The sequence below is a fragment of the Apium graveolens genome, chromosome 8 (assembly GCF_009905375.1).
Source record: "Apium graveolens cultivar Ventura chromosome 8, ASM990537v1, whole genome shotgun sequence".
Taxonomy (NCBI): Eukaryota; Viridiplantae; Streptophyta; class Magnoliopsida; order Apiales; family Apiaceae; genus Apium; species Apium graveolens.
The window spans coordinates 191132238-191146452 of record NC_133654.1 but is presented as its reverse complement, the minus strand read 5'-3'; the positions used below and the strand labels follow the sequence as shown (position 1 = coordinate 191146452).

General features: G+C 41.1%; 1 non-coding gene across 1 annotated transcript; it reads left to right on the top strand.

Moving 5' to 3' along the window:
• Positions 1–3471: 3471 nt before the first annotated feature.
• On the top strand, positions 3472–3578 carry LOC141681092 (small nucleolar RNA R71). Its single transcript, XR_012558534.1, has one exon. It is a non-coding gene; the product is annotated as a small nucleolar RNA R71 (small nucleolar RNA).
• Positions 3579–14215: the final 10637 nt, after the last annotated feature.

The following is a 14215-nucleotide window of genomic DNA, read 5'->3' as shown; positions in this document are numbered from 1 at the left end:
TCTCTCCATCATAGTGGCCTCCATAAACAGTCGAATGACAGTCTCACAAGATACCCTCCGTCTCGCTGTACGGAGTACATCTCCTGATGATTTGGTAAGCTCCTTGCCTAAATAGAAATGGCTCATCCCACATGTACCACTTCACCTCAAGAAGAAACTTCTTCCTTTGAGCAGAAGACAATTCTGGAGGCATAATATTGCTCACAAGGTAGTTCACAATTTTTTGCGAACCACGGTTCTTCCTTTTGCACCACAAATAACTGCTCATGGGGAAAAGACTCATTAATCAATATATTATCCTGTGAAGTCATACTCAGATCTTCTAACCAAGAGAGATGATCAGCAACTTGATTTTCAATACCTTTTCTATCCTTGATCTCCAACTCAAACTCTTGAAGTAAAAGAACCCATTGAATCAATCTAGGCTTCGAGTCCTTCTTCGAGACGAGATAGCGAATTACAGCGTGATCAGTGAAAACTATCACCTTCGTCCCAAGCAAATAAGATAGAAACTTCTCAAAACCGTAAATAATGGCTAAGAGTTCTTTCTTAGTAGTAGTATAGTTCAGTTGAGCACCATTTAGGGTCTTACTAGCATAGTAGACCACATGAAATATATTGTTCTTCCTCTGCCCAAGAACTGCTCCAATTGCATAGTCACTTGCATCGCACATCATTTCAAAAGGTTCATTCCAATCAGGTGCAATTATGACAGGTTCCATAATTAATCTCTTTTTTAAGATCTCAAAAGCAGCTAGGCACTCGTCATCAAACTTAAAAGGAACATCTTTCTCTAATAGATTGCATAAGGGTTTAGAGATTTTAGAGAAGTCCTTGATGAAACGCCGATAGAAACCCGCATGACTAAGAAAGCTGCGGACTTCCTTAACAGAAATTGGTGGAGGAAGATTTTCAATGACCCCCACCTTGGCTTTATCGACCACAAGACCTTTACTAGAGACCTTGTGCCCAAGAATGATGCCCTGTTGCACCATAAAGTGACATTTCTCCCAGTTAAGAACCAGATTGGTCTCAACACACCTTTTAAGACCGACACCAAGATTTTGCAAGCACTCGTCAAAAGAATCACCGAACACAGAGAAATCGTCCATAAACACCTCCACATTCTGACCAATCATGTCAGAGAAGATAGCCATCATGCATCTCTGAAATGTGGCAGGGGCACCACACAAACCAAAAGAAACTCTTCTGAAGGCAAAAGTACCAAATGGACAAGTGAAGGTAGTCTTTTCCTAATCTTCTGGAGCGATACGAATCTGATTATAACCCAAATAGCTATCCAGAAGTCAATAGTACTCATGCCCAGCCAACCTGTCAAGCATCTGATCAATAAAAGGAAGAGGGAAGTGATCCTTCCTTGTGGCTTTGTTCAGCTCCTGTAATCCATGCAAACTCTCCACCCTGTGACTGTTCGAGTAGGAATGAGCTCATTCTTCTCATTAGCAACAATTGTGATGCCTCCTTTCTTCGACACACACTGAACTGGACTCACCCAAGAACTGTCAGAAATAAGGTAGATGATCCCTGCATCTAGCCACTTGAGAATTTTCTTCTTCACAACTTCTTTCATGATTGGATTAAGCCTTCTCTGTTGCTCAACAGTTGGATTGCTACCTTCCTCTAGCAGAATTTTATGCATGCAATAAGAAGGGTTAATTCCCTTGATATCTGCTATAGTCCATCCAATTGCCGATTTGAACTCTCTCAGAATTCTCAAGAGCTTTTCCTCATCACTACCTGAAAGGTCATATGTAATAATAACAGGAAAAGTAGATGCATTACCTAAAAATAATACCTTAAGTGTTCAGGCAATGGTTTAAGCTCGAGTGTAGGAGCTTCCTCAGTAGATGGCTTGAGGCGCTTTGGAGAATTTTTCAGCTCTTCCAATCCAAGAGATTCAAACGGCATATCCAGCCTTCGCTTCCAAGGAGAAGCATTCAAATACTGCAACTGCTCATCACCTTCACCGTCTTCACTATCTGAATTCCCCAACAAGGTCTTCTCTACGGCATCAGACCTTAGCATTTGATCAAGTTCTGAATTAACCACAGAATTGACCAATTCCACTTTTAAGCACTCCTCATTATCAGTAGGGAATTTCATGGCTTTGAACACATTAAAAGTTATAGTATGATCCAGTACTCGCATAGTGAGTTCACCCTTCTGCACATCAATCAAGGTTCTGCCCGTATCCAAGAATGGTCTTCCCAAGATTATGGGAATCTTCTTATCCTCCTCGAAATCAAGAATTACAAAATCAGAAGAAAAGATGAGTTTGTCCACCTTGACCAATACATCCTCCACAATGTTTGTGGATATGTAATAGAACGGTTGGCCAACTACAAGGTCATATAAGTAGGCTTTGGATCAGGTAAGTCCAACTTCTTGAAGATAGACAAAGGCATCAAATTGATGCTAGATCCCAAGTCACACTAGCATTTGTCGAATGACACTTTTCCGATGGTGCAAGGAATAGTGAAGCTTCCAGGATCCTTAAGCTTCGGAGGCAACTTCCGTTGCCTCTTAAGAAAAGGAGGTGGAGGATAGACCCATTTCTCCCCTATATTACCCTCAGAAGGAGTGTATTCCACAGTTTTCTTCCTTGATTCCACTTCTGCTTCCTTCTGCACTTCTTCTTCAGCCACATCTTCAGATTCTGGAACTTGAGCTTTTTCTTGGCTTACAACCTTCCCAGACCTCAATGTAATTGCCTTAACCTGCTCTTTTACTTCCTTCTTTCCTGGTACTTCAGTGTCACTAGGGAGTGTATCACATTATCGATTCATCAAGGCAGTGGCAATCTACCCAATTTGATTTTCCAAGGTCTTGATAGAAACCACTTGGCTCTTGCACATGATCCTCAACTCCTCCAATTCAGATTTTTCATTAGATTGTTATAGTTGGAGTTGTTGTCTTGGTGTGTATTGCAGTTGCTGAAAACCAGGAGGGTTATATTGCTTTGTTGCATACTGCTGATAAGGCTGCTACACCATATTATGCGTGTTGCTCCAGCTGAAGTTAGGATGATTGCGGTTGTTAGGATGATATGTGGCTGGAACTGGTTTCTGCGACCTCTGAAAGTTGCTCACGAACTGAGCTGATTCACTAGAAATAGCATACTGCTCTGTCTCATGCGCACCAGCACAAAGCTCACAGACACTAGTGATCTGACTAACTCCATAATTAGCCAAAGAATCCACATTCATCGTCAAAGCCTTAAACTGAGAAGCTAGAGAAGTAGCTGCATCTACCTCCAGGATTCCTGCTACCTTGTCTTGAGTCAGTCTCTGAGAAGGGTTCTGGTATTCATTAGAAGCCATCAATTCAATCAAATCATAAGCTTCATCATAGCTCTTAGCCCATAAGGCTCCACCTGATGCTGCATCAAGCATGGGTCTAGAAGTCGCACCCAAACCATTATCAAAGCAGTTAATGATCATCCACTCAGGCATCCCATGATGAGGACACTTTCTAAGCATCTCCCTATAACGATCCCAAGCTTCACACAAAGATTCTCCCGATTGCTACGCAAATTGAGTAAGAGCATTCCTGATAGCATCTGTCTTCACCATAGGGAAGGATTTAGTGAGAAACTTCTGAGCAAGATCTTCCCACTTGGTGATAGAGCCTGGTGGTAGAGAATGCAACCAACACTTAGCTTTATCTCTTAGAGAGAATGGGAAAAGCCTCAACTTAATAACATCTTCAGAAATATTTTTGAATTTGAAAGTGTCGCAAATCTCGATGAAATCTCTAATATGCATATTGGGATCTTCCGTTGGAGAACCCCCAAAATGAACCGAGTTCTGCACCATCTGAATCGTGCTAGCCTTGATTTCAAAAGTGTTAGTCGTGATGGCTGGTCTGACAATGCTATACTGAATATCATTGATTTTTGGCTGAGAGTAGTCCATCAAAGCCTTTATATTTGCTTCTTGTTCACCCATTGTAACAAGAGCTTCTTCTTTAACTTTCTCCTATTCTACAAGAACTTCTTCCTCTACTAAAACTTCTTCCTCCGCTTTATCTAGTGTTCTCTTTCGAGATCGAGAACGCGTTTGCATAAACGCTCTCTAGAGTACCTGAAAAAGCAACAAGTAAACACGTAAGTAAATATCCGAGTCACTGAAATTTAATGACCACTGATGTCAAGCACATAAACTAAAAAATTAACACCGAGTCCCCGACAGAGGTGCAAGTATACGCATTCGCAAGTAATATAGAATACTTTCTAGTTCATTCCCACATAGACCGGTTTAGGTTAATTTAAGAATGTGTACTTACGCAATAATGATATGGTTATTATTCAATGCTAAGACGAATAACAAGTTGAGATTTTTTATAACTAAAATATTAACTAACATGCAATTAATTAACAGATTAAAAGGGTTGATTACTTATATAACACAAACATGGGATTCTAACTTCATTACTACTTTATTCAACAACCTTTTTGTTCTTTACCTTAGCATGCAATGGTGATGACAACTAATCAGATAACACAAAACTAGTAAACGCCAACTTTCGTTGTACAAATACCCTACTACCAGACATCCACAAATGAGATAGAAGCTGAATAGACACCAATTATATTGAGACCCTATATGTCTATAGAGTTTGACAACATAACGGTTTAATGCGCAAGTTATCTATCATGATTACATAGGGGAAGTAAGATGGTTAAAATTACCTACGAATCATGCATATCAAATACATGAACCTATACTAGCATGGCAAGTTCTAAACCTCTATATTCATTTTCGCTTCAATAGAGATTAACACGCTATCTTATAAGTTCGCGATGATCATAAGATGGAGAAGCACAACCAATACTAGGATATCATACAATCACCACACGCTAAGGTATCGAAATAATTTAACTATTGAAATCCATACGTAAATCCGCTAGAACCCCATGATAACGATTAGTTTATAACCGAACTCATCATCACCGCGGGTTCCGATGAAAGCATGGTATAATAAACTAAGTCTTTATAAACTGAATAATAATCAAAGTATGTAATCAAGAGTATAGGTTCAACAAACAAGAAAACTAGCATCCAAGGTTACAACTTAAAACAAAGAATCACAAGAATAAACTAGATCCTCTTCGCCTTGGTTGTATTTATGCTCGTTGGTCTTCTTGATGTCTTCTCCTTAAGCTCCATTATGAAAACCGTCTTCAAGTTGTCTTTATATAGCAACCCCAATCAGCATAGAACTCCAAAAATCAATTTTCTAATCAAAGCTATCCTGGAGCGGCTGCGCGCTGTCCCAGCGCAGGCGCGCTGACTTTCTACTTCTCTGGCGCGGCTGCGCGCTATCATAGCGCGGGCGCACTGAGCTTTTGGAGAAACTTCTGATTTTTATTTTCTTTGCTGGTTCTTGATGGCGATCCACGAGAAAACATCCCTAGCACCTTCCTAACACCAATTTAGCACCAAAGCAATGCTAAATCTCCTTGATTCCTTATTTATTCCTGAAATGCAAAACACTACAAATAACTTGAGTACAAAACACCAATTCAAGCCTTTATAGGACGTTCCAAGTGGACATAAATGGCACTTAACACCTAGCTTGGTCTGTTCAGAGGAGAAGCTTTGATCATGAATAACCTTCAGAACATCATTACGCTCAATGGGATGCCTAAGTCATGGACTTCACTATGAAGAGAATGATAAAAGCCCGCCCGTTGGGGTATAGTTGACACAGATGAATTTTGAGCTTTGCCAGAAGTCTTGGAATATAGGGGTGCAGGGGAAATCGCAGCCCGGACTATAGGGCTTCCTTATACACGAATACTCTTTGGGGGCTGAGAGTGTAACACTAGGCTTAGCCTTACGAATCTCTAAGCATTTGGGCCATGAGTAACTCGACCGAATCTCTTCAATATCCCCTTCACGGCGCATACTCTTATGATGGAACGCATCAAAATAGAAAATACTTGGGTACTCGTCCGTCCTCTCATCCAGCATGCTCTTCAGACTGTTAGAACAACAATTAATAGAGAAAGGAGAAACAAGAGCTATACCTTGCAGAGAGCGAAGAGTAGCCCTCTTGTGCATAGCTTTCTTCATGGAGAAAGAGGACTTGCTAGGATCTTGACCTTGAGACATCTTTGAAAAGCTTGAGAAGAGTTGGGAGCTTGAGAAAAGTTTGAGAATTTGAGAAGTTGGGAAATGAAAGTGTGAACGAAAATGAACACTTCTCATCTTCTTTTATAGGAAAAGAGCTACCTGCTACAGCATGTCGTAACTCTTCCTGGTTCGTGCTAGCAGGTACCTCTCGAAAGAACACCGAAAATGATGGAGAAAAATAGGAAATGATGACATAATAAACGAAGATAGCGATGCAGAACACCGCCTATCGTATCAGTCCTCTGAAAAAGCGTGGCTGAGACTAAACATAAGTCATTAGTTTTAATTAAGGGCTGATTACATTAATCACCATAATTAGAAAAGCTTATAAAGATTAGAAAGATTAGCTTCTCAGCTGAACATGTTCCGTGAAGGCCAGAGTGGTCACGAGTACTAGAACATAAAGTTCTCCTCAATGACGGATCAGGCTAACCTGCAGGAGACTCCCAAGGTCTGCTAAGAGTAGACCTGGCCGACCAGGCTACAAAATGAGGCCTTATGGCCAACCAGGAGCCTCTATAGGACAACCCAGAGGGCCCCAGGGACCATTAAGAGCAGACCTAGCCGACCAGGCTACAAAATGAGGCCTTATGGCCGACCAGGAGCCTCTGTACGACACCCCAGAGGCCCCAAGATCTATGAAGAGTACCCTTGGATGATCAGGCTACAAAAGAAAGCCTTGAGGACGACCAGGAGTCTTTGTAGGAGAGCTTTGAGGCCTTCCAAACTGGTTCCGGTGGTTCTCCTAAGAAATTTTGTGCAAATTCGTAAGAAGGGGTTGACCTCCAAAGGGAACAAGTTTCATGAAGACTAGGACGTCCACGAGAACGAATTCTATAAAGATCAGAACGTTAGCGAGAACAAGTTTCGTGAAGACCAGAGGGTTCACGGAAGCAAGTTTTGTAAATAGTAAAGCGTTCACCATAGCAAGTTCGGAGAACTTTTCCTCCCGGCCAACCAAACCACCCTGAAAATGGCCCCAAGGCCTGCTAAGAGCAAGCCTGGCCGGCCAGGCTGGAAATGGGGCCTTGAGGCCGACCAGGAGCTCCTGTAGGAGAGCCCTGAGGCCTTCTAAAGTTGTTCCGGAGACCATCCTGTGAAGTCTCTTGGAAATTCCTTGAAAAGGATAACTCTCAGCAGAACTAATTTCGTGAAGACTAGATAGTCTACGAGAACGATTTCGTTGGATTACAGAACATCCTATAAAGTAAGTGTGGGAAAGTTCAATAAAGTATGGGACTTCCTATACAACAAGCTCAATAGAGCATAGAACGTTTAGTAGAACGAGTACGGAACGTTCACTGAAACAAGCATAGCAGAACCACGAGGAACTCTAGGAAAACCATGAGATTAATTCCGTAGATAACCAAGAGCAAGAAGAACCTAGCAAATTGCATGAAGGGCTTGAGTCTAAGTAAAAGGTTCTAAAAAAAAATTCGGACCAAACACCCCTGGCTAGCAAGGGACAGAAGGACCTGCCCCTGTCCGATCAAGAGGTGGCCGACCTCATGTGGCCAAGCAAGCCACAAAAGAGAGCATGTGGCCGAGCAGGACGTCCTACAGCAGGAGGTCCTGCAGCCCGACGACCCCTCTGCGAAATTTTTTGTTTTTTTTTTTGCAAAAATGGGGAAAAATTGAAAAAAATCGATTTTTTTTTTAAATTTTCATGATTTTAAGATTAAGCCCCGATTAGGGCCAAATAGTGAAATTTAGCCCGATTAGTGTATATTAGGCGTAATTAACCCGAATCAGGGGAAATTAGTGACCCGTGTGATAAAGTTAACCCCGATTAGGGCCGTTTAACCTATTCACTCACGTGATTAGTGTGAATTAGGGATAATTAGTGTGTTATGCATGCTGATTAGTCCTGATTAAGAAAAATTAGCCCCAATTAGGGCAGATTAGCCTGAATTAAGGCCAGTTACTGCATTCTAGCTTAAAATAAACTCTTTTAGGCCTAGTTAGCAACTTGTACATGGAAGTTATCCCCGATTAGGGCCGATTAGCTCCGAATAGGGCCTGTTAGTAGCTTTCTCCCAATAATTAACCTTGATGAAGGTTAAGGGTTGATAAATGCTCACTTTTTAGTCCCGATTAGTACCGTTTAGTGTTAAACACTATCCAAATAGCTCGTGCAAAGGCCTCAAGTTTGTATACTTACACTAGATAAGTCAATGTAAACGTGTAGGTCGTTTCACACTTTACGATAAAATGGCAAAACCCATGGAGGGCCGATACCCATGAAGGGCCAACACCCATGAAGGGCCGACACTCATGAAGGGCCGATCCCCGAGAAGGGCCAAAAGTACCCCAAGTTGCGAAAAGACCATTATAACTTTCAAGAAAACTCGATAAGTATTCCTGGAAGTTGGGGGACAAATGATATGGATAGAAAATACATCCTAAAGACACATTAAATGTCACAGTATTACACATGGGTTTCTTGTCTGAAGTCCAGTACAGACCTGTCTGGTCCGAGCTCGTGGCAGACTCAAGATGGCCCATGTAGACAAGACCCACCAAAAGAGGTCGTCAAGGTCCACAAACATAAGTTTTTCACGGACTAGACCCAATACGGCTGGAAGAGCAGAGTCATGTGTCCTAAACGGACTCAAAGTCCTATGTAGAAGGTTCTGGAGTTCCTTCCATTAAAGGACTCCTAATCGCCATCTAAGTTGGAGACTTGTCCACCAAGTCTCCCAACACAAGTCTAACCCTAGATTCACCTCTATATAAAGGGCTCTACCTTTCAACCTAGAGCTATGTTTTTGGATTGATTCTCTACAACATATAGATACGTAAGCATCTTGCAAGGACCGATAGTCCCGAACGCGACAGCAGTCATTAAAGCTCGAAGCTTACAAACCCTAGCATTAATTACTAATGCCCTCTAATTTTTATTCCACAACAAAAATAATTGGGTTATTAAATAAAAAAATAATTTGTAAGTTAAATTTCATAAAAATTGAAAAACTTATTACCAACAATTCAAATAACTATCAATAGTAATAATAATTTTTACTAACTAGTACTAACTCCATCCTACAATCTTTTACGGTTTCGTTTTTGCTAGTTCCTCTCATTTATTTATATTTCAAAAATATTTCCAAAATTATAAAGTTTTATAATTATAAAAATTAATCATAACCACTATTTTCTCCACTATATCCACTTTGTACAAATCATTTTACTCTTTTTTTTTACCATTTTTTACTAATTTATATTTTTTAAACCCCACACGGAATGTAAAGAATTGGAATTAGATGTTGGAGGCATATAATAGCTTTTCATTTTAATATTTAAATCTAATAAATTGTTAAAATTTTGATGTACATATTTTAGAACGGAATTCTTGAAATTTTATTTTTATTTGACATTTAAATTAAATTTATTTCTTCTAATTTTATTATTTTATTGCATTAATAGAAAAATATTCACTTGAGTCGTGTTCATGCATTTTAGTTATATATTTATTACATGGTGGTAATCTGCACAATAGTGGTAATCTGCGCATCATAATATGCACCGAAAATATTAAGCACTTAATACTTACAAGGACAAGGAGGTAATATCCATGTTATGGATAAGAAATCAAGGTTATTACTTGCTGTATTTAATACTAAGATTCGGGAGCTCAAGGCCTTTAATGGCTGCTCTCGTGTTTCGTGACTCAATCTGCCTTTACGAGATGCCTACGTATCTCTGTGAATTAGAGAATCAAGCCAAAAAACGTAGTTCTGATTTGTGGGGTGAGGCCCCTTATATAGATGTGGGAGTCCTTGAATTGGACTTGGTATAGGAGACTTGGTGGACAAGCCTCTGAATTAGGATAGACTTAGGAGTCCTAGGAAGTAGGAAGCTGATTCCTTATCCTTTTAGGTCCCCTTGAGGCTAATCTATAAGGATTTATATCCTTATCGGGACTCTTCTCAATAGCTGATTTTTCCCTTATTAATTAATTACGAAATTAATTAATAATTAGGGCTTTTGAGCCTTTTTTATTCCATCAGGCCTGATCTGGTCCATCAGGCTTAACCTTTCTGGTCTGAGTTTCATATATCTTTTTATTGGGCCTAGCAGCCCACAACTTGTACAATTAATGCAGTATTTAATTATACAATCATAATTTATTTATCCCTATCATTTGCCCCCCAACTTTTGGGAAACATTGATTAGGTTTCGCAGAAGTTAAGTCTATTTGTTCCCTTACAGGGTTTCGTTTTTCCGTAAAGTGTGGAGCGACCTACACATTTACAATGAATTTTTCCTTTTATTCAGGAATTATCTTAATTTCCAGGAATTTTTCCCTAATTTTCTGGGATTTTTCCCTTATTTTCTGGGATTTTTCCCTAATTTTCTGGATTTTTTCCTAATTTCCCGGGTCTTATCCTTAATTTTCTGGATTTTTCCCTAATTTTCCGGGACTTATCCTTAATTTTCTGGATTTTCCCTAATTTCCCGGGACTTATCCTTAATTTTCTGGATTTTTCCCTAATTTCCAGGGACTTATCCTTAATTTTCTGGATTTTTCCCTAATTTCCCGGGACTTATCCTTAATTTTCTGGATTTTTCCCTAATTTCCCGGGACTTATCCTTAATTTTCTGGATTTTTCCCTAATTTCCCGGGACTTATCCTTAATTTTCTGGATTTTTCCCTAATTTCCCGGGACTTATCCTTAATTTTCTGGCTTAAAATCGATCAGAATGCATTCGAAATCGATCAGGATGCAGACAAAATCGATCAGGATCCTGATCGAATTAGCTCAGGATCTTACACTCTGGTCGACAGGATTCCTGATCGATTTCGATCAGGATTCTGACCGAATTGGCCTTCAAAGTGACACCCTAGTCGATTGCTACACGGGCTTAATCGACCAGGATTCCTGATCGATTTCGATCAGGACTCTGAACGAATTGGCCTTCAAAGTGACACCCTAGTCGATTGCTACACGGGCTTAATCGACCAGGATTCCTGATCGATTTCGATCAGGACTCTGAACGAATTAAATGGCTCTCGACCATTCTGATCGAATGGAATATCGATCAGGACTCTGTTCTCCGTCGATCAGGACTCTGATCGATCTTAGGGGACTTCTTCCCTCCTGTTCGAATAAGATATCGATCAAGACTCTCTTCTTTGTCGATCAGGACTCTGATCGATCTTAGGGGATTTCTTCCCTCCTGCTCGAATAACTTATCAATCAGGACTCTCTTCTCTGTCGATCAGGACTCTGATCGATCTTAGGAGATTTCTTCCCTCCTGTTCGAATAAGATATCGATCAGGACTCTCTTCTCTGTCGATCAGGACTCTGATCGATCTTAGGGGATTTCTTCCCTCCTGTTCGAATAAGATATCGATCAGGATCCTCTTTTGCATCGATCAGGACTCTGATCGAACCATATTAAGGTTCTGGTCGATTTTTGACTTTTTAAATTCCACAGGAGCTTCTAGATTGTTCCTGATACTTCTTGTAGATGGGCCTTTAAGTTGGGCCTGGCTAAATGGGCCTAAAAACGCCTCGTATTCCGAGCTTTTCGCCTATATAAGTGTAGTGTGGAGTGAGAATCCTCACTTCACTTCCCACTTCTCATTTTATCTCACATTTTTCTCTAAAGTTCTCCCTTTTGAAGGCGATTTCCGGCGACCAAAGCCACCGCAGCTCCTCCATTCTCAAGTATTTCTGGGTTTCAAGCCTTCAACCGAAGCATATTAATGGCGGACCGTGACCTAGCTCGTTTGCAGAAGATGAATGTCTCTAAGAGAGGTACAAACATCCAAATTCAATCTCCATATACTTCCCTCATTGATATGATTAACTCGAGAGGTGATGAATATCCTTCTCTGTCTGAGTTAGATTCGTATAATCATGGTAACACTTTTCATGAGTTAGATGGTAGGATAGAGTCTATGAATACCCTGTACAGACTTCCACCCCACCTTAGGATCACTCCAGCCGCCCCTGGGGATAGGACTTGTAATTGGGAGGGGGATACCCTGTTCATTTATCGAGGAGCCCTGACCGCAGGTCTTAGGTTCCCATTTCACGAATTTATTCCTCGTTTACTAGCCGATGTACGAATCAACCCTTGTCAACTCCCTCCTAACGCCTGGAGGAACATTATCTGTTTTATGGTCCTTTGTCTCAGGAATAGCTTTCCTCTTTCCGTAGCAGTCTTTAGGAAAGTTTTCCAATTCTATAATAGTTCCATGAGTCAGCCGGGCTGGGTTTTAATTCGCCAACGGCCCAAAATTCCCCATATCTTTGATAGTAACTCTATAGTCGAGAACAACCCTAAATGGAGGGATGAGTTTGTTAGGCTGACCTGGGCTGGGGGTGATTGGGCCACACTCTTCCGTAGGCCATTTTGCAAAGTATCAGATGGTAGTCCTGGTAGCATCAGATTAACTGATGAGGAGGAGGTGGCCTACCAAGCCTTAATTTCAGACGATGGGAAAACAGACACCTGGACCCTTTTAGAGGAGTTTTCCTTGAAGAAAGTTGGTCTCTCCCAGGCCAGTGATAAGGGTAAACTTATACCTGCGAAATTATTTTTCCTTCTCTTTAACCGTACTTTTTCTTTTTTCTGGATTTTAATATTCCTTCTGCTTTTCCTTTCAGCTTGTGAGGCTATTAATAACGTCAATAGGCCCAAGGAGGGGGAATCTGGCCGCCAGAAGAGGGCCAAGTTAAACAGGGATCCCAGGAGCAAACCTGACGGTCCTACTTTCCTTAAGCCCCACGTCCCGGTGGTCGAGCTGGGGGACGATGTGGATCCTCCACTTAAGGCACATTCCTTCAGGCCTAACTGGGGCTTCAGGAGGAGCGATACGGTGGTTGGATCCACCAAACATGCCAAGGATTGGTCGTACCATTCCATCACTCCCCATGATTTCACTGACATTGTTACGGGGAGTGATGTCGAGACTATTGAGCTTCTGGGCTCCCAAGCCCAAGCTGCGGTAATTTTCTTTTTTCTTCTCTTCCTTTTGTGAATTTCAACTTTTCTTGTATCCCAATGAATTTGCGCTAACTCATACATATTTCTTTGCAGAGTAATACCTATTTCCAGGCGGCCCTACATCAGGCTAGATCTTGGAAGGGTAACTCTGATGTTTTTGAAAAGGAGATGAAGAAGTGGGAGGAGAGAGCCAAGGTCCTAGAGAAGAAGCTGGACACGAAGAAAGAGGAGCTGGCTAAGGCTCATTCCGAGCTGGTGAAACTTAGGAGCGATAAGGATAAGCTCATTGATGACTACATGGATTCTGACAAGTTTAAGAATCTCATGGAGATTCATGATGAGGGCCTTTACTCCCTACAGTTCACTCAGGGATGGGATGCGGCCGTGAAGGCTGTTTCTGAGAAGTACCCGGGCTTAGTCGACCCTAAGGACTTTATAAGTCCTGAGCAGGCTGAGTCAGAGGACAGCATAGACGCCCTCTTCGACTCTCCTCAGCCAGATGATCGCATCTTGGATCCTAACACTGCTTCTCCTCCCACTTCTCCTGTGAAGGACGCTGAAGGCGCTGATAAGGAGAAAGAGAATGAAGGCTCCCGCATGGAGGAGTAGTTTTTCTATTTTGTAATTTTATCCTTAATTTATGTCTGGACTTTTGTTTGTATTAAAACTTATTACCCTGCGGGGCTATGCTACTTTCCTTATTTGCATTCTCTCCTTCATTTTTCTGATACTTTAATATTCAAACTTGGCTTAATGGGTCACACAAGTATTATCACAACTCAAACATCCATAGGTTGAAATAATTTCGAACTCTTCAATTTCAAGTCTGGTTTTCCAAAACCTTACATAATATGGGTTCGACCCTGATCTATAATAGCTAAAAAAGAAAAATACTATGCAAACAAAGCTTCAAGGTGCTTTTAAACCTACTTGTCATAATGACAAGTGAGAATCGTACTTCGACCATCTTACACGTAGTAAACCTTCAGGTTTTGTGCGTGCCAGGTTCTCGGGACTTCAAAACCATCCATAGTCTCCAGCTTGTAGGTTCCTCTACCCTGAACGCTCTTGACTCTATACGGCCCTTCCCAATTTG